This window comes from Scyliorhinus torazame, chromosome 1 (assembly GCF_047496885.1).
Source record: "Scyliorhinus torazame isolate Kashiwa2021f chromosome 1, sScyTor2.1, whole genome shotgun sequence".
NCBI lineage: Eukaryota > Metazoa > Chordata > Chondrichthyes > Carcharhiniformes > Scyliorhinidae > Scyliorhinus > Scyliorhinus torazame.
This window is the reverse complement of record NC_092707.1, coordinates 91394705-91415799: the sequence shown is the minus strand read 5'-3', so window position 1 is coordinate 91415799 and position 21095 is coordinate 91394705. Positions and strand designations below refer to the sequence as shown.

Sequence of the window (21095 nt, the reverse complement as noted above, 5' to 3'; positions counted from 1 at the left end):
TAACCCCACCTAACCTGCGCATCTTTGGACTGTGGGAAAAAACTGGAGCACCCGGGCGAAACACACGCAGACATGGGTACAAATTGCAAACTCAACACAGTCACCCAAGGCCAGAATTGAATCCGGGCCTCTGGCACAGTGAGGCAGCAGTGCTAACCATTGTGCCATGTACAACCCCAGTGAACCTGCCACTCATTGTTCTAACCACAAGGAACCCAAATTCCTAAATTCTGCCAATGGGAATTTTCAGTCCCACCAAAGTTGACCCCTGCCACGGGTTCCCCAATGGCGGCACAGGTGAGAAATGTAAATCCCCATCGACTTTGACGGGACTGGAAGAACCACAACAACCTGCTGTGGAGAATTACATCCATAGCATCATCACAGCACAGGAGGCCATTCAGCCCATCAAGTCTGTGCCAGCGCTTTGTAAATTAATTCAATCAGTCCCATTTCTCCGCTTTTTCCATGTAGCCCTGTAAGTTTATTTTCATTCTCAGCAGACTACCCAATTTCCTTTTGAAATCACTCGACATCTTACCTTCCACTACTCTCACAGGCAGTGAGTTCTGGGTCATTACCGCCTGCTAGATATAAAAGGTTCTTCCTCACATTCTTTCCGTATCTCATGCCTCTTTGTACCATAACCTAATGAGAACATCTTTCCTTTGTCTACCTTATCTAAACCTCCCACAATCCTCTATAAGATCTAAACTCATTCCTCAATAGTTGTTACTCTTTTGGATAGCTTCCAGATAGCTTTTGAAAGACGCTGAGCACAGTCAGTCATGATACGAATGACAAACACAGATAATATGTGTTGAAGAGCATTTATTTGTGAAACTGCAGTACAACTTGAATCGAGTAGTTACACTTCCGGTGGTGTAAAGTAGGGGGAAGACACGCACAAGGTGGCTCCTGCTGGTGTACTGTATATTTTGCCCCTTTTCGTGCTACCACGGGTTGTTTATTCTTGAAAACCCACAGTTATTGTGGCGATATCATGGTTATGTTGTAATTTTCCAACTGACCACTAGAATTCTCATTAGTATATAAGTGAATGTTAGAGTCAGGTGACGGCAGACTGACTGGAGAGCTGGAAGTGAGAGGTTGCTTGTGCATGATTATACTGTTATTCATCTGTTATTTTGTATATAATTGACCCACAGTTAATGATAATAAATTGTTCATAGCTTTAGCTACAAGTGTTCTTGTAATATAAATCAGGCCATCCGACAAGAACATTACATGGTACCAGGTGTGGGATTGGATGGTATTAAACTGAGAAAAAAAAACTATCAGTCTGCCACAAGGTCCACAGAGATTTGAAGATTTTTCAGACTGCCAGAATTAATAACAGAGTCGTTGAAGCCACCAATGAGTCTCAGATTTCATGGTAATGTGGACAGCAACTGCTCTGTGTTTAAACAACAATTTAGTCTGTTTCTTACTGCAGCAAATTTCGGAGATCAATCAGATTTGCGCAAGTTAGTGATGCTCCTAACAGTGGCAGGGCCCAAAGAAATTGCTGTGTTTAATACCTTTAAATTTGCAAATGATGACGATAGTAAAAATTCTAACCAAGTAATCTGAAGATTTTTTAAATAAACATTTTATTGAGTTATTTTTGGTATTGTAACAACACAAAATAAACAATGTACATGAAACTATAAACATAGTGCAAAAGCCATCTCCCTTCCTTACACGTCCCATCTTTATTAAGCCCCTACTCTAAGAGAAACTAACCCCCCCCCCCCCCCTGCTGACGATTAATTTTCCGCAAAGATGTTGACGAACGATTGCCACCTCCGGGCGAACCCTAACAGTAACTCTCTCAAAGTGAACTTGATTTTCTCCAAACAGAGAAAGCTAGCCATGTCCGATAGCCAGGTCTCCGACTTTGAGGGCTTTGAGTCCCTCCAAGCTAATAACATCCGTCTCCGGACTACCAGGGAAGCAAAGGCCAGAATGTCTGCCTCTTTCTCCTCCTGGATTCCCAGGTCTTCCGACATCCCGAAAATTGCCACCTCTGGACTCAGTGCCACCCTTGTTTTTAACACTGTGGACATGACATCTGCAAACCCCTGCCAAAATCCCCTAAGCTTTGGACATGCCCAGAACATGTGGACATGGTTCGCTGGTCCTCCCACACATTTTGCACACCTGTCTTCCACCCCAAAGAATCTGCTCATCCGGCCCACTGTCATGTGAACCCGATGAACGACCTTGAATTGTATCAGGCTGAGCCTGGCACATGTTGCGGACGCGTTGACTCTACTCAACACATCCGCCCATAGACCATCCTCTATCTCTCCTCACAGCTCCTCCTTGCACTTCAGCGCCTCGGTCTGTGTCTCCTCCGACCCCATAAGTTCCTTGTAAATGTCAGAGACGCTCCCTTCTCCTACCCACCCTCTGGAAACTACCCTGTCCTGAATCCCCCTTAGCGGTAGGAGCGGGAAGGTTGACACCTGTTTACGTAGGAAGTCCCGCACCTGCAGATACCTGAATTTGTTTCCCCTCGCCAACCCCGACTTCTCCTCCAGCGCCCTCATACTCGGAAAGCTCCCCTCTATAAACATCTCCCCCATCCTCTCAATCCCTGCTCTGCGCCGTATCCGGAACCCCCATCCATACTTCCCGGGGCAAACCGGTGATTATTACAGATTTGGGACCAGACCGATGCTCCCTCTGCTCCCACATGTCTCCTCAATTGCCCCCAGACTCTCAGGGCCGCCACCACCACGGGGCTGGTGGAGTACCGTGCCGGTGGGAATGGCAGAGGCGCAGTTACCAACGCCCCCAGACTGGTGCCGCCTCCATACACTCCCATGCCGACCCCTCCCCACTATCCACTTCCTGATCATGGCTATATTCGCCGCCCAGTAATAGTTACTAAAATTTGGCAGCGCTAGCCCGCCCTCTCCCCGACTCCGCTCAAGCATTACCTTCCTTACCCGCGGGGTCTTGCCCACCCAAACGAAGCCAGTGATCACTTTGTTGACCCATTTAAAAAAGGAATGCGGAATAAAGATGGGGAGGCACTGAAATACAAACAGGAATCTCGGGAGGACCGTCATCATCACGGTCTGCACCTTCCCAGCCAGTGACAACGGAAGCGCGTCCCATCTGTCCTTCATTTGGTCTACTAGCCGGGCCAGATTTAATTTATGCAGCCGGTCTCATTCCCGCACCACTTGAATGCCTAGGTACCTAAAGCTTCCCACTACTAATCTAAACAGCTGCTCCCCCAATCGCCTCTCCTGTCCCCTCGCCTGGACCACAAACATCTCACTTTTCCCCATATTTAGCTTAAACCCCGAAAACCGGCCAAATTCCCCTAGAATCCTCATGATTTCCCTCTATTGGGTCCGATACATACAGAAGCAGGACGTCTGCATAGAGCGAGGCTCTGTGCTCCCCCCCCCCCCTCCCTCCCCCCCGCCCCGGCTCTCAGAGCAATTGCCAACGGCTCTATAGCTGACGCGAACAACAATGGGGAGAGAGGGCATCCCTGTCTCATCCCCTGGTGCAGTCTAAAATAGTCCGATGTTGTCCTATTCGTCCGTACACTTGCCACAGGAGCCTGATACTGCACCCTGACCCAGTCAATAAAACCCCGCCCGAATCCGAACCGTCCCAGTACCTCCCACAGATAGTCCCATTCTACCTGATCAAAAGCCTTTTCTGCATCCACTGCGATCACTACCTCCACCACCCTACCTTCTGGGGGAATCATGATCACATTTAACAACCTTCTTACATTGGCTACCAACTGCCTACCCTTAAACCCCGTCTGGTCCTCCCCAATAACGTCCGGAACACAATCCTCAATCCTGGAGGACAAAATTTTGGCCAGCAATTTGGCATCTACATTCAACAGGGATATCGGTCTGTTGGACCCACACAGCTCCGGGTTCTTGTCCCGCTTCAGAATCAGCGAAATTGTGGCCTGTGACATCGGCGGCGGCAGCACCCCTCTCTCCCTTGCCTCATTGAACATCCTCATCAACACCGGCCCCAATATCCCAGAGAACTTTTTATAAAACTCCACTGTGTACCCGTCTGGCCGCGGGGCTTTACCTGACTGCATGGCCTTCAAACCCTCCACTATCTCTTCTAACCCGATCGGGGCCCCCAGCCCTTCTACAAGCTCCCTGGCCACCTTTGGGAAATTCAGCCCCTCCAAGAAGTGCCTCATCCCCTCCGGCCCCGTAGGGGGTTCCGACCTGTACAGCCTGCTGCAAAAATCCCTAAACGCCTTATTCACCCCTACTGAATCTATAATTTGAAGATTTGATGCACATTGCACACACAGAAAGAATGAAATTTATGAACGCTATGTGTTTTGATCACATTTACAGATGACAAAAGAGTCTATAGATCATTTCATCACTGATTTAAAGTTAAAAGCTAAAATCTGCAATTTTTCTACGGTAGAATCTTCCATGATTCGGGACCAGATTGTATCTGTTGTGAATAAAAATAAGCTGAGGGAACGGTTACTGAGGGAATCGGAGCTGTCTTTGGAACAAATAGTTCAGATTTGCCAGGCTTACGAGCTAGCAGCACAGCATTCTAAAATGTTTCTCAGTAATCCTTCCTCACCTGAGGAAGGAGCAGCGCTCCGAAAGCTAGTGACATCGAAACAAACCTGTTGGACTTTAACCTGGTGTTGTAAGACTTCTTACTGTGCTCACCCCTGTCCAACGCAGGCATCTCCACTTCTTGGAGGAATGCACTCCAGTTGCTGCCCTTTTTCAAAAAAGGCAGGACACTTCCAAAAAAAGGCAGGAAAGTTTCTGCAGCTCCTCGCACACCGATAAACAGGTTAAAGATCAGGACAAAGTATTTCTGTGTAAAAGATTAATTAATTTTTAATAATTTTTATTGTCACACGTAGGCATGCATTAACACTGCAATCAAGTTACAGTGAAAGGCCCCTAGTCGCCACATTCCAGCCCCTGTTCGGGTACACAGAAGGAAAATTCAGAATGTCCAATTCACCTAACAGCATGTCTTTCAGGACTTGTAGGAGAAAACCAGAGCACCCAGAGGAAACCCACGCAGACACGGGGAGAACATGCAGACTCCACACAGCTAGTGACCCAAGCCGGGAATCGAACCTGGGACACTGGCGCTGTGAAGCAACAATACTACCCACTGTCCTACAGGTGTGGTCGAAGGCGCAAATTAAGACTGTGTCCAGCATTTGGCAAGTTTTGTTCCAGGTGCAAAGGAAAAAAATTACTTTGCTCAGAATTGTTACTCTAAGCTCAACCCCAGATCAGTCAGCACAGTGGAAAACACATTCCCCAGTGATGAAACATCATTGTTTGCTGGAGTAATAACAGAGAAAATTAATTTTTTGGAGGCATCAGAAAATTTTCCAGAAATTTAAAAAATGCAAACTGATACTCCATTTAAAAATAAATGTGGTTGATGAGGACAAATAGCTGCTACCACTTGAAGTGAATGGTTTGGCTGACCCCAACGGCAAACACGTTATTGTCTGTGGCTCCCTGGTAGGCACCCAGTGGTTATGATTAATATTTACTCCCCAAAGGCATTAGTGCTAACTACTGTGCCGTCCCATTCTACTTTCACACCTTTGGTTTCCAGTTGAATTCAGTGGACGGTAATCATAATTAGGCTTCATTAGAAACAAGAAAGGCATTTGTTCATCAGAAAAACTGTACCAAGACCAGCAGCCAGACAGCTGCACTAGTCTCTACCTGTCTTCTACAAGTTTTCCTATAAGCGAGGATTCTACACCCTGGGGTGATTACCACTCTCTTCCCAATTGGTCCCCAAACCAGGTGACCCTCTTCTGCTGTGTTGCCCTGAAAGGCACAATCATCATAAATCGCCACAACTCGGCTACCTTAGTCCAATTGTGACTGACTGCAGCATCTCATTACAACCCAGCTGAGATGGGCTAATGCAGATTTGATACTGAACTGGGACTTTTCTTGTCTATGTGGCGCATCATGATGATAATTATCAAAAGAACCAAAGGGAGGGAGGAGGAGAATGTATTTTTTAATGCAGCGAGTTATGATCTGGAAGTCACGGCTTGTAAGAGTGTTGGAAGCAGATTTAATAATAGCTTTCAAATGGGAATTGGAGAAGTATTTTTTTATAAATTTAGAGTATCCAATTTTCTTTTTCCAATTAAGGGGCAATTTAGCGTGGCCAATCCATCTAACCTGCACATCTTTGGGCTGTGGAGGTGAAACCCACGCTGACACGGGAAGAATGTGCAAACTCCACACGGACAGTGACCCAGGTCCTGGATGCGAACCCGGGTCCTCAGCGCTGTAGTCCCAGTGCTAACCACGTGCCGCCGTGGAATATTTGACAAGCGTTGTGTCATAACTCCCACGGGGAAACCTTCATTGATCTCCCCGTCGGACCCGTGGAGTACGAGCTTCCCAGGTAGATGGGGTGGAGGCCAACTACCTCGAGCTTGTCATGAGCAACAGTTAAAAGCAGGTGCAGGCGGCATGGTGATGCAATGGATAGCACGGCTGCCTCACGGTGCCGAGGACTCCGGTTCGATCCCGGCCCCGGGTCAGTGTCCATGTGGAGTGTGCTCATTTCCCCCATGTCTGCATGGGTTTCGCCCCCACAGCCCAAAAGATGTGCAGGGAAGGTGAATTGGCTATGCTAAATTGCCCCTGAATTGGAATGTTTTTAAATAAATAAAATTTTAAAATGCAGACACAGATCAGGGCCTGGTGAGCTACGTCCTCCCAGCTAGGATTGCACTGGGAGTGAGTGTTAAGTAATGGATTAAGAGACATTCCAATTAGTTGTCTCATTTATGTTAAGGATCCAATAATTGACACTGATATGTAAAGAGGCTTCAGGTGGCCTTTGTGTCAGGTGAAGTGATGATAGAGTTTTGTGCAAAGTCTGTTGAAGTAAAATAAAGGTGTTCGTGAAAAAGAGCAGAACCTTTGACTCTTTATACAACAGCAGCTAAACGTCTAACATGCTGTGTGAAGCAGACCATTGTACATACTTGTAAATAAATCTATCTTACATTTACCATCAGCTTCTTCTGCGTTATTATAGAATTTGGATTTTGTTTATTGTCACGTGTACCGACAGTGAAAAGTATTTTTCTGCAAGCAGCTCAACAGATCATTAAGTACAAGAAAAGAAAAGAAAAGAAAATACATAACAGGGCAACACAAGGTACACAATGTAACTACATTAACACCGGCATCGGGTGAAGCATACAGGGTTGTAGTGTTAATGAGGTCAGTCCATAAGACAGTCTTTTAGGAGCCTGGTAGCGGCGGGGAAGAAGCTGTTGTGGGGAAGGATCAGTAGATTGGGACTAATTGAAATGCTGTATCAAAGGGCATCAAAAGATATCACCTTCCTTTAACTTTATATTTATTTTTAATCACCACTTTGAGCATGCCTGCCCTGCACACCCCACACTCGGCTATAGACTGAGGTACATTCTCCCTCTGAGGTTATTCATGAAGGTCCCACCTTCTCAACCTTGCCCCTCGCTTGAAATGTGGTGATCCTCAGGTTAAATCACCACCAGTCAGCTTTCCCCCTCAAAGGGGAAAGCAAGCTACTGGGACCACGGTGACTTTACCTTACATTACCCCTGATCTCCCCTCCAATTCCTCTTTTAATGCTGCTCGGATTTACCTTCTGACAAAACTTTCCCAGAGGTCAGGGGAATGCTTGACCTACACCCTGTGCCTGCCTCTGACATCGCTCCTGAATGTCAACCCAGTTGCTACATGGGCATCACCCCATGAAACCCACTCCTGTTCTTCAGTGGCATGCATCGTATTGTAGCTTTGATGCACTGTGTTACCATGCCAACCTCAGAGAGAATAACATTTCAGGAGAAGTGACACACTGATGACTGAGACGAGCAGTCAGGAGACATCATGGGCATGATACCTAATCCAAAGACCATTGCTGCCCAACTCCCTATCACAAATGGATCCAGATGATGAAAATAACGACCGATAACTTCCTGAGAGGGGGATCTGAGCACAATGTTCAATTATGGTAAAGAAAAATGGTGTTAATTTAATTCCAGTCGAATTAGGTCTCCAAGTCACACTCCTGTGTGAAAGTCACAAATACACAAAACGTTGCATAATGTGACATATTTAGAAAAAATTAAACACTTAAAATATTCAAAAAATAAACTAGGAGTCTCCCCGTATATATCAGCTCAATATATCTGCAGTTTGCTTATTATCAGGGGAGCCAATAAGGGGATGAAATGGTGATCATCAAACAATGGTGTTTAGTGACCATCTACCACTCCAGACATAGGAACATAAGAGCAGCGTAGGGCATTGGCCTCTCCAGACTTGTTCAATTACATTCAATTACATCATGGCTGATATGTATTGGCTCTATTTACCCACCCTGGCGCTGTAACCCTTGAAAGTTTTGCCTCACAAAATCCTACCAATCCCAGCATAGCTTCCATCAAAGAATACTGAATTCCACTGAGATTCCAGAAGAATGAAGCAAGTCCCATTCTTCAGTGCAGCTGCACCATGTACTCTCGTATGTCAGTTCATTCACAAGTTTCAAATCACTTCTGCAATCTCACATCAGTGTTCCAATTCCTCTTTTAATCCTCGGTTGGAATCTTACATTCGTTCATCATCGTCACACATTTTCCTATCTGTTGAAGTCTCTTTGCGTTTTTTTTTAAACTAGACTTTCTATTCAGGCAGTGTTCTTTTGTCATACTTGGTGGCATCTCTCTGCCTCTCCCACAAAACCTTGTTTTTGCATGTCAAGTAGCATGGTCACAGATGGTGTGTTGGCGAATTGTACGACTAGCGCTGTAGAGGGTTTTTAAAAAACTAAATGGGGCGGTGGGCAGAAGGGTTCACGCGAACGGAGATTTAGAAAGTTATAGAAAAAGGACAAAGCAATACTGCAGGGTAGCAATTCAGGTAAAGAAGAAGTGAGCAACAGGAAGGGACAGAGTGTACAAACATAAAAGTGCACCAGCAAATAAGATCAGAGTAGGTGAAAATGGTAAAAAGATGGAGGGCCGATTCTCCAGAAAGATTTCTAAGTGTTGTAGCGAGCAGGAACTGCCGCAAGCTTCCCGGCACTTGGCCCAGAGAGGCTGGGAACGCTATTCAATGTTAATTGATCCACTTAATGTGGCCCCACGGATTTTCGTTGCAAATGAAGGTTCGCCAGCCAATTTGCCAGCACCGCAATCGCCAGCTATGGCATAGATTGAGGATAACTGGTGCTCAGCTCTCTGTGGGTTATCATCACCCCCTGACTTCCGACCAGAGCCTTATACAGCCTCAGAAGTACATCCCTTCTCTTGTATTCTAGCCCTCTCGACATGAATGCAAACATTGCATTTGCTTTCCTAACAGCCAGCTGAAACTGCACGTTAACCTTAAGATAATCCTGAATAAGGATTCCCAAGTCCCTTTGGGATTCTGAATTCCAAAGCATTTTCCCATTTACAAAATAGTCTATGCCTCTATTCTTCCTACCAAAGTGCATAACCTCACACTTTTCTACACTGAGGGTGAGTGAGTTTGTCAGACAACTTATGCTACTGATATGGAAATTATGACCTATAAGGGTCACTGGGGTATATGCATTTGACTAGTATGTGATTTTATTCGAAGTCTGGTTTTACTAAAGCTATTCATTTCCCCTAACAGTCCCCCCTTTTGGCCCTTGGACTAGCCCAAGATAGCCAACTTCCATGGTACTTTCCCTTTTCTCCAGCTCTCCTTTCACCATATCTATCTTGCAGTTAATTCTTATTAAGCGTTGTTTCTGCCTAGCCTTCATTTTTCCTAATCCAAAATTCCATTGACATTTACCTTAATTGGACTCTTAAGGTGGTAATGGTCAGCAAGATTAAAAATTGTCATAAGGTCAGTTTCTCTCTGAAGTATGCGTCAATGCCTCAATCATTTAAAAATGTTTTCTGACTCTCCGGGCCATATTGAACATTTCATGTCATGCTGTCTGTCAAGTAGCTGAGCAAGTCCCATTCTTCAGTGCAGCTGCACCATGTACTCTCGTATGTCAGTTCATTCACAAGTTTCAAATCACTTCTGCAATCTCACATCAGTGTTCCAATTCCTCTTTTGATCCTCGGTTGGAATCTTACATTCGTTCATCATCGTCACACATTTTCCTATCTGTTGAAGTCTCTTTGCGTTTTTTTTTAAACTAGACTTTCTATTCAGGCAGTGTTCTTTTGTCATACTTGGTGGCATCTCTCTGCCTCTCCCACAAAACCTTGTTTTTGCATTTGCGCAAGATTTATAAGGTTTATAGGGATTGTGCTGTGTATTTTACTAATCAATTTCATCATCCTGGATTCCACTGTGTTTAAAAAATTGCACCACTGGAGCACAAAGAATGACAAGTTTCCTTTTTGATTATTGTCAAGGCTCCTTATTGAGCTGAGCTGAGGTTCACGGGGAACAAAGAGGTCCATTTGTAGAATGGTCTGGCCACAATTTAGGGCATTAAGGGGGAGGAAACCAGAATGGGTGAATGGAATTAACATTACATACATAGAACATACAGTGCAGAAGGAGGCCATTCGGCCCATCGAGTCTGCACCGACCCACATTAATCCCTCACTTCCACCTTATCCCCGCAACCCAAAAACCCCTCCCAACCCTTATGGACACTACGGGTAATTTAGCATGGCCAATCCACCTAACCTGCACGTCTTTGGACTGTGGGAGGAAACCGGAGCACCCGGAGGAAACCCACGCACACACGGGGAGAACGTGCAAACTCCGCACAGACAGTGACCCAGCGGGGAATCGAACCTGGGACCCTGGCGCTGTGAAGCCACAGTGCTAATCACTTGTGCTACCGTGCTGCCCTTAAGGTACAGATCATTCTTGATCAAATTGAATGGCCTACTCCTGTGTTGCTGGTGAAAAATGAGCTAAACAGAAATTGTCAGAGATGCATCTGTCTCACATGCCAAAGTCAGGTAAATAGCCCAAGATGGATGAGTCAGCTCGAATGGAAGGAACAGCATCACTTTCATCCTTGGCCACTGTCCTGAACAGTCATTTACTCACTAGCCTTGTACTAAATGAAATATATAGCCTACACCCTGTAAATCCACATGGACAGGAATGCTGATATGCAATTTTGGCAAAATGTACACTGGCCTTCCCATTGCAGTAATCCATCAATGACTTTTTGTACATATTCCTGCAAGTATTAATGCTTCAACTGAGAAGTTAATCTGCAAGCTGGAGTTTGTAAATTAGGTAAATGCTGCTGTATGAAAAATTGTTGGGAACCACAGTAAATCAAGTTGTTATTCCTTTATCAGTTGATATGTGATTATTATGAACCTTAAATATAAAAAGATCAAAAGACTAACTCTCTGCAATAGATCACACACAAGCTATCTGATCTGCGGAGAAGTGGCTGCGTAGTGCAATGTCGTTGGTGGACGATGCACTCTGATACCTCAAGGAGAATTTAGATTGCAGGCTAGGACAGATTCCTGCACATACAAGCAGCATGAATAAGTGCATCTTCTGGCATCCAATACCACACGGCCATCACAACATCCTGTGGAGAGATAAACAGGTTCACCAATGGGGGTGGTGCAGCATCACGCACCAAATTAAACAGGAATGTCTTGTTTCATCTCTGATAGGCTTATAGAGAACGGCTAAACCTGCTATAAGTCAGGAGAATCCTAGTTTGGTGGAGCAGTTAGGTGTGTAACACGGGGACGCTCTGGCTGTAAATAAAGACTTATAAGACGGTGAAATTGTATGTTTCAAGTTTAACATCGCTCGTCCACAGTGCTTAAATGGGTTTAGTTATGCCAAATAGGAAAGTGGGTAGAAATATTTTGGAATCACAGCATTTCACCAGTGTGGAATTGTTAAGTGGGGGTGGAGCCAGGTTGAGTCCTCCATGTTCGTATACCCTATCAGCATCTGATTATATAAAAAGTTTTTAAAATATTTAAACCAGTCAAAGTCATTTTATTATTAACATTTTAAAAGTGAGTATTAAACTACTGAAAAATGTAAAATATGAACAATAAAACTACATAAAAAGATAATAATTAAAATGTGGTAAAATTGTAAAATAAAAAGGATTTAAAAAACTAAAACTTAGTTAAAAGACTAAAAGGCAAGTGATAGCTAACACTTTTATCTGTCCATGACACAGAGAAGATTAGCATGGCCCCTGCGCAAGGATGACATCCAATTTCATGAAGTGTTCCATATTTGGGGGGCACGGTAGCACAGTGGTTAGCACAGTTGTTTCACAGCTCCAGGGTCCCAGGTTCGATTCCCAGCTTGGGTCACTGTCTGTGTGGAGTCTACACGTTCTCCCCGTGGCTGCGTGGGTTTCCTCCGGGTGCTCCGGTTTCCTCCCAAAGTCCAAAGTTGTGCAGGTTAGGTGGATTGGCCATGATAAATTGCCCTAAGTGTCCTAAAAGGTTGGGTGGGGTTACTGGGTTACGGGGATAGGGTAGAGGTGAGGGCTTAGGTAGGGAGCTCTTTCTGAGGGCCGCAGACTTGATGGGCTGAATGGCCGCCTTCTGCACTGTAAATTCTATGATTCTATGAAGATCTGTAAAATTTCCAGAGTCAGCAGCATCGCAAGCCTGACATTGTGTCATTGAGTTAGAACATAGAACATAGAACGATACAGCGCAGTACAGGCCCTTCGGCCCACGATGTTTCACAGAAACAAAAGCCATCTAACCTACACTATGCCATTATCATCCATATGTTTATCCAATAAAAACCATTGGAGTTAAAACCATTTCCACGTGCTCAAATCACAACACAGAAGAACTTGATGATTTGTTCTTTGGTCACGTCTTTAATTTGGTCGTCCATATATTTATTGACCTTCTTAGTCCAGGTGCTTTACAAAGATTAGGTATTGTGCTCAACCTGATGGTTCCATCCACCAGTGCGACATCTCTGTCTCTTACAAATGAGAAGGCAGGTTTCCTGAGAGCACCATCAGAAATTATAGATCTGGGTCCTACATACACTGCCCATCCATGTCTGGTCAATTTCTGTGTCAAAAGATCAATTGAAGGTGGTGGTGAGCTGCCTCCTTGAACTGCTGCAGTCCGTATGGTGTAGGTACAGTAACAGTTTGGTTAAGGGAGGCACGGTAGCACAGTGCTTAGCACTGTTGCTTCACAGCGCCAGGGTCGATTCCCGGCTTGGGTCACTGTCTGTATAGAGTCTGCATGTTCTCCCCGTGTCTGCGCGGGTTTCCTCCAGGTGTGCCGGCTCCTCCCACAAGTCCTGAAAGACGAGCTGTTAGGTGAATTAGATATTCTGAATTCTCCCTCTGTGTACCCGAACAGGCGCCGGAATGTGGCGACTAGGGGATACTCACAATAACTTCATTGCACTGTTAATGTAAGCCTACTTGTGACAATAATAAACAATATTATTATTATTACCTCCTTGTCCCTCGGGGTGCCCGATGGCTCCGGAGCTACTCCATGGGACGGGGTGCAAACGGAAATAACCCCTGAGGTTCTCCCGCCATATGGCGCTGCTAGTCTTGGGATGCCCGCTGCGTCTCGGCCAGGGCCTGCATGATCACGGCCATGGAGCGCTGTGAGTAGACCACTATCGTCTGGGACTGCGCCACATCACGCTGTGACCGTGCCACGTTGGCCAGTGCCGGGGCCACGCTCAGCAGCACCTCTGCAATGTCCAGGTGGCTCTGGCACATGGCTGCCCGTGATAGGGCAGCCCTGTCCTGGGCCTTGGCCACTGCCTGCACAGATTTCCCCAGGCCTTGGACATGCTGTTCCATGGCCGAAACCCTTGCACCCAAGGCCTCCACCGTGGATGCCACCTGTGTGGTGTTTTGGCCTGGGTGGCACCACCTCCTGCTCCTGCACGCGGTTGGACTCCTCCAACTGCACCTGCAGGTGCTGGATGCTCACCAACAACCCCGCATGTGGTCCCTGGCTCTGCGACTGCATCTCCACAATTGATCGGGCCGTCTGTTCCAGATGCCCCAAACCCATCTGGTGGGCAGCTAGTCCCTGGGGTCGACCTGCCCTCCAACCGTCTGCCCCCTAGGGAGTTCCTACTTACACCTGCTGTACCGGAGCGGCTGTGTGGTGTACACCAGAGAGTGCCCCAGGAGCCGCTTCACTAACATGCTCAACCAAGGTGAGTGTCTCTGGGATGGTGGAGGGTCTTGGAGACAGCTGTGAAGGGAAATCACTGTCATCCTCTTGATTCGAGCTCTGGGGTGTCGTGGATTCGGGTTGATGGCTCCCGTCCATATCGGCATCGTCCTCTTCGCTGGTCGGCACTGGGGCTCTGGCTGTGGCTGAGGTCAGGGCGGGGACACCAGAATGAGCCGCCCCACCACCAGCAGCTCCTGCAAGACACAAGAAATGACACATGATTAGACTGCAGGCCGGGGGTGGGAGGGCAGTGGGGCTGTGTTGGGGGTGGGGGGATGTGTTTGGGAGGGGGGGAAGGGGTGTAGGGGTGGGTGGTGGTGAATGTGAGGGTGGTGTAGGGGTGGTGGGAAGCTGAAACAAGTGTCATGGGGAGCCGCAATTCAGCGGGATCTCACTTCCTTGCCTGATGTTGACCTCCACCCCGGCGACTGCCCTTTCTACTGGCCCACCGACCATGTCCAGGGCCCACTGCTCTGCTGTGGTGAGGGGCCGCAGTTCTGCCGGTCCCTCTCCAGTCTTCTCCCTCTCACAGCTGTTATAGGCAGCCTTCTCCTGGGAGGATTGGGGGGGAGGGGGAGAGAACAGAAGATGCACATTGTTACACAGTCGGACGCATGCAGTCCAGGAGCTGGTGGCTTCAGCAGACAGGGCACCCGGCCACGGTGGCTGGTATGGATGCCAGCATGTGGTGTAGGGTGAGGGTTCAGCTGCCCTCCGGGCTGGGGATGGGTTACAGGTGCGTGGGACGGGGGTTGGTGCCAGGGGCACCTTGCTGCCTACTCACCCTGAGGAGGGCGTGCAGTTTTATTGCCGGTCCAAATTATGTTGTGCACGGCGCTAACCACCTCTCCCACCTGTGTCCAGGCACGGCTAATGGCGGCGGCTGGCTGACTCCTCCCCAGCCTGGGGTACAGGGTTGCCTGCTTCTCCTCCACAGCATCTAGCTGAGTCTCGAGCTCGGCGTCCGTGAAGCAGGGGCCGCTCTCCTCGTTGCCATCTTGTTGGCTGGGATGGTGAGTGTGGGGAGTGAAGTGTGTAGTGTGTATATGCGGCTGCAGCTTGGCAGCCTCCTGAGTGTCAATCGTGAACCTGGTGCATCTGGCACCATGTCCCATTGGAAATGTTTGTGTTCTATGTGGTGCCGGTGCTAGTCCCTTAATGGTCATTGACTCGGTCCAGGTGGGGCGGCAGTTCTGCTATCGTTGAAATCCACGAATCCTGCTCCAATGTCAACACTTAGTTTCAGGAACAGAGAATTCCGCCAACAATGTTTTGGCCTCAACTTCTTTCTCTGGAAATGAATTCCAGAGGCCGACCACTCTAAGTGAAGAAATTTCTCATCTCAGTCCTAAATTGTGTACCTTGCATCCTCAGACTGTGACCGTTCGTTCTGGACACTCCCACCATCGGGAACATGCTTCTTGCATCTACCCTGTCTAGTCCTGTTAGAATTTTGTGGGTTTCTATGAGATCCACCCCCCCTCGTTCTTCAGAACGCCAGCGAATACAATCCTAACCAACTCAATCTCTCCTCATACGTCCGTCCTGCCACCCCAGGAATCAGTCTGGTAAACGTACTCTGCACTCCCTCTATAGCAAGAACATCCTTCCTCAGATAAGGAGACTAAAACAACACACAATATTCCAGGTGACCTCACAAAGGCCCTGTATAATTGCAACAAGGATGCTCCTGTACTCGATTCCTCTCGCAATGAAGGCCAACATACCACTTGCCTTTTTACCGCCTGCTATACCTGCATGCTTATCTTGGGGATAGTGATGGTGTTGTGGTATTGTCACTGGATAGTAATCCAGAAACGCAGAATAATGCTCTGGGGTCCTGGGTTCAAATCCCTCCTCGGCAAATGATGAAATTTAAATTCAATAAAAATCTGGAATTAAAAGTCAATGGGTGGGATTCACCATCCCGGCTCTGGGTCACTGTCTGTGTGGAGTTTGCACATTCTCCCTGTGTTTGCGTGGGTTTCACCCCCACAACCCAAAGTTTTGCAGATAGGTGGATTGGCCACACTAAATTGCCCCTTAATTGGAAAAAATGAATTAGGTACTCTGAATTTTAAAAAGAATTCTCGAACTAGCTAAGGTGGCATTTTGGTGTGAAGGATATGTCGGTGCTGGTTCCTATTTGTGGGAATCACAGGTTCGCCCCGGCAGAGGTGGAGTTTGGGCGAGTTGCAGGAGAAACATGAGTTGCCGATGTGTGGGCCGGGGTGGTGTGGCGGGGGGGGGGGGGGGGGGGGGGGTTGTTGGTGGTGGAGTTCAGGTACATACAGTTACGTGATTTTGTGTGGAAGGAAGTGCCCTTGTTCCCTCGGTTGCCGGAGCACACTCAGTTGGACAGTTGTGATCAGACGAGCTGGGGGATGGTAAGATCGTGGATATGTACAGATGGCTGGTGGACACAGGGAAAGCACCAATTGAGGATGTGAAGCAGAAGTGGGAGGAGGAGCTGGGCATGGAGTTCGGATGGGGGGGTGTGGAGTGAGATTCTGCACCGGGTAAATGCAATGTCGTTCTGTGCTACGCTGAGTTTGGTACAGTTGAAAGTGGTGCATTTGACGTGGGTGCGGACGAGCGGGTTCTTTCCAGAGATAGAGGATAAGTGTGAAAGATGTGGCGGGGAGGCCGGAAAATCATTCGCCAGGCTCTGGCATTTCTCTTGAGATGAGCTAAGTGAGCACAGACTGGTGGCTGAACCTTCCTGGTTCTGCTCGCCAGCCCGTTCATCTCCCTACAACTATCATGGAACAAGCCAAACAATGAACTTCAGTGACATAGGGGCAGGATTGGGGGCGGGGCGGGGGGGGGGGGGGGGGAGAGGTGGCGGTGGAGGGGGAGAGAGATCCTCTGATCAGTACACGTTAATGATACTTTAAACATATCAGAGAAGATGTTCCTGCTCACCTTTAGTGAATGCTTCACAATAAAAACAAAGAGGTTGCAGCAATGCTGGGACTCTGCCATGCTGTGCCATGCAAATGGTAGGATGTGGGTCTTCACCCTTTATTTCACTAACCATCATAGTCCTGTTGGGAGGCCAGGGTAGTGGTGGAAACAAAGAGAAGGCCAGCCTCATTTTACAAGGGGGTTGCAATGTTAATGGGATTAATATTGACTGCTGTCATATCCCCCACGAGGCCCATGGGAAAACCATAATCGATTTCCCTGTGGGGCTCGTGAAATACAAGCTTCCCAAGTAGTCGGCTGAGACCCACCCAGCTGGGACTCATAAAACTGAGCATAAAAGCCGGCCCAAGCAGGGATTGGCATGTTGGTTGTCCCAGTGGGGACTGTGATGTGTACTTAGAAACATAGAGACTGCCATGGGCAGGCTTTATGTTTAGTTAAAATAAATTGTTTGTCCTTCCTACTGGAAGCACGGCAGAATTGTGGGTAGCACAATTGTTTCACAGTTCCAGGGTCCCAGGTTCGATTCCGGCTTGGGTCACTGTCTGTGCGAAGTCTGCACATCCTCCCCGTGTATGCGTTGGTTTCCTCCGGGTGCTCCGGTTTCCTCCCACAGTCCAAAGCTGTGCAGGTTAGGTGGATTGGCCATGATAAATTGCCCTTAGTGTCCAAAATTGCCGTTAATGTTGGGTGGGGTTACTGGGTTATGGGGATAGGGTGGAGGTGTTGACCTTGGGAAGGGTGCTCTTTCCAAGAGCTGGTGCAGACTCGATGGGCCGAATGGCCTCCTTCTGCACTGTAAATTCAATGATCTACTGCTGGCTTCCTGGTCATTAAACTGGTGACAAGGTAAAAGGAATCTCTGCCCTCTGCTTCAAGCCCTCCCCGGAAGACTCAACCCAAAGATGTGCTGGGTAGATGGTTTGGCCACGCTAAATTACCGCGTAATTGGAAAAAAAAGAATTGGGCACTTCAAATTTTTAAAAAAAGAAACTTGTATGAGGTCCTCAGCAAATATCCATAAGTATTCCAGGAGGGCCTGGGCAAGATAAAAGGAGCCAAGGATTAGTCCAGATATTTTAGGGCACGGCCTGTTCAGTACGCCTTCCTCGCCAAGATTGATGCCGAGTTGCAGTGCCTGGAATACCTGGAAAACATACGGCCAAGTCATTTTGCGGAGTGGGCCACACCTGTAGTACCAGTTATGACGTCAGACAAGTCTGTTCAACTCTGTGGAGAATACAAACTAACGGTGAACCGGGCACCCTGCTTGGACCACTATCCAATGTCTAGGGTGGAAGACTGCGAAACTGGCTTGATATGACACATGACCTGACCCAGACCTGCTGCCACACGACCTGACCCAGACCTGCCGCCACACGACCTGACCCAGACCTGCCGCCACATGCAGAAGCTCAGCCTCAGGCAAATCGGTGCAGAAGTCCTCCTCAGATGGTTGCGGATGGGGAACATTCGGACGAAAGAGGGGGAAGGGTATCATAACCCTCACAAGGCCCACAGGGAAACCATAATCGATCTCCCCATGTGGTTCGTGGAGTACGAGCTTCCCCCATAGTGCTGGGGCTCGTACAACCGAGCTTAAAAGCTGGCCCAAGCAGGTACCGACATGTTGTTCCTCCCAACGGGGACTGTGATATGTACATAGCTACTGCCGTGGGCAGGCTTTATGTTTGGTTAAAATAAATAATTTGTCATTCCTACCACTGGCTTCCTAGTCATTAAAACCACAAACTAGTGCTGGTCCCACAGCAGTCCTGTCAGAGGCCCAACAACAGAGAGATTATAGGCTCTCAGATTGGTGCCTGGCATTGAGGAAATTAATTACCAAATTAATTACCAAAAAGCTTTATTGCCTATATTTGTGAACACCACCCAACACAACAATCTTAGAATCCATAGAATCCCTACAATGCAGTAGGAGGCCTATTGGCCCATCGAGCCTGCACCGACCCTCCGAAAGAGCGCAACACCGAGATCCTCCTAACCTGCACATTTTGGACTGATTTCTGATTCTCCATGTTGGGCAGGGCGCACATTTTATTTGAATGGAATTGTTGGTATTGAGGAAGAGACGTAACAGATTGATGGATTACTTCAATCAACAATTTCAGAGGAATGGTATTCTTCAGAAAGTGAGCAACAATTCCTGGCGACTACACGTGAATAAGAGAGAAGATACCGGAGTCCCCATGTGGAATGAAACTTCAAACATCATGTCGGCAAAGGTTGAAAGCAATTAACAGGAACAACTGCTCACTGAATATTTGGCAGCATCAGGCACTGGAATGTATCTTTTTTCTAGTAAGTATGCTAGCAGATTGGGAACCTAAACTAACAACCTTGAACCTTGATTAGACTGTGAATGCCAATGGCCTAGATTTGGATGAAATATGAATATTGCCTCTGTGCTTTTATTTGGGAAATCTGGCTGTGACCGCCTGGGCAGACACCAGGCGAAGGGGTTTTGCTGCACAAAATGGCTTAGACAGGCTCTAAACTAAATAGCGACAGGGGAGAGATGGTTATTTTAATTTATTATTAAACATTGATTTGTTGTGTTAAAGAATCTTAGCTGTAACTCATATTTTCTTCCACAAATGGACCCAGCTGATATGTGGCATTGGCCAATCATGACATAATCAATGCTGTCACCGTGCACCCATCGTTTGGGAGTAAGGTGGTTTACTTGGGAATCTTTTTAAAGCTGACTAAATTTATTTCAGGTAGCATTCCAATTAATTGATCCCAGCCAATGTGCTCTATGCTTGGTCACATTGCTTCTTCATTCTTATGAAGTACAAACTCTTTTTCAACTCTTTTTATTAGCACTATGAGCCGTCACGTTTTAACATCCAAGGTTGTTCAATGATAGATTGGAAATGCATTAGCTGAAGGAGTTTTTTTCAATCTTGTACTTACATCCTTTTCTTTCGTTCTTGTTTTCTCATGTTTGCTTCTGTTTACTCTTCCTCTTCTGACAGCATTCACCTTTGCTGGGATACAGTTACATAGGGTTCCTTACTTTTGTGTAATTGCAGCAGACTATCCCACCACAGTGGAGGATGGGTGTTCCAAGTGGTGGACAGAATGGCTTCTGTAATCGAGCCTTTATAAACTAAGGATGACATTAGAGCTCACATGGCCATGGCAAGCCATGTTCCACAAAGGTACTTCTGCAAACATGATCCTTTTCATTTAAAGAAAAAAGATCTGCATAAACTATCATTTGCAGTCGTAAATCACGCACATTCGCGATCTACAATGAAAGTCATCACACATCTACAGAAAACTGGCCGTTCTAGTCTATCCCAATTTTGTGTGTCCCTTTACAGACGTTGCACATACTCTTTAAATAATTCAGGTCTTTTGAATGTGTGTGGGCTGTAATTGACGGTTTGTCCGGTCTCTGCTCCTCCTTTCTAGATGATGTTGCCTTACTGGGAATTTTCCCTGCTGTGGTGGGTGTTGCTGCCGAGAACTGTCTGCTGTAAAGAGCAACTTCTCCGGTTCCGTGCATGTATCTGTGGTTCCGATGATATATCTAGGTGACACCTTCTCGACTCAGGTCCCAAGTTGTCAAGTAAGTCAAGGCTCTTGATTCCTTTACCCTGTTTCCGAAATTCGTCCTTAATAAAGCTCATCAGCTGCTCCATTGGAAGCATTCCAGTCGACGAGTCTCCTCCAACTCTTTAGCCAGGCCTTTTACAGTATTCTGTTGAGTTTGGTACCCACAGACATGCCCATCCAGGGGAGAATCAATCTCCCTCCACTCTCGGCACAACTTTTCCACCACAATTCCCCAAAGTTCAGGTAAAAGGGGCCAAAACCAATGTCCTCAAGCAGGAGCCACCCCGTGTGCGATCACTAACTCCATGACCACCCCCAGAAGTCCCAGAGTCAATACTCTTGATGAGACCAT

At 47.1% G+C, this 21095-nt stretch overlaps 1 pseudogene; it reads left to right on the top strand.

The window, feature by feature from the left end:
• The first annotated feature begins 12181 nt into the window (after positions 1 to 12181).
• LOC140430618 (U6 spliceosomal RNA) lies at positions 12182 to 12279 on the top strand (annotated as a pseudogene).
• The last annotated feature ends 8816 nt before the right edge of the window (positions 12280 to 21095 follow it).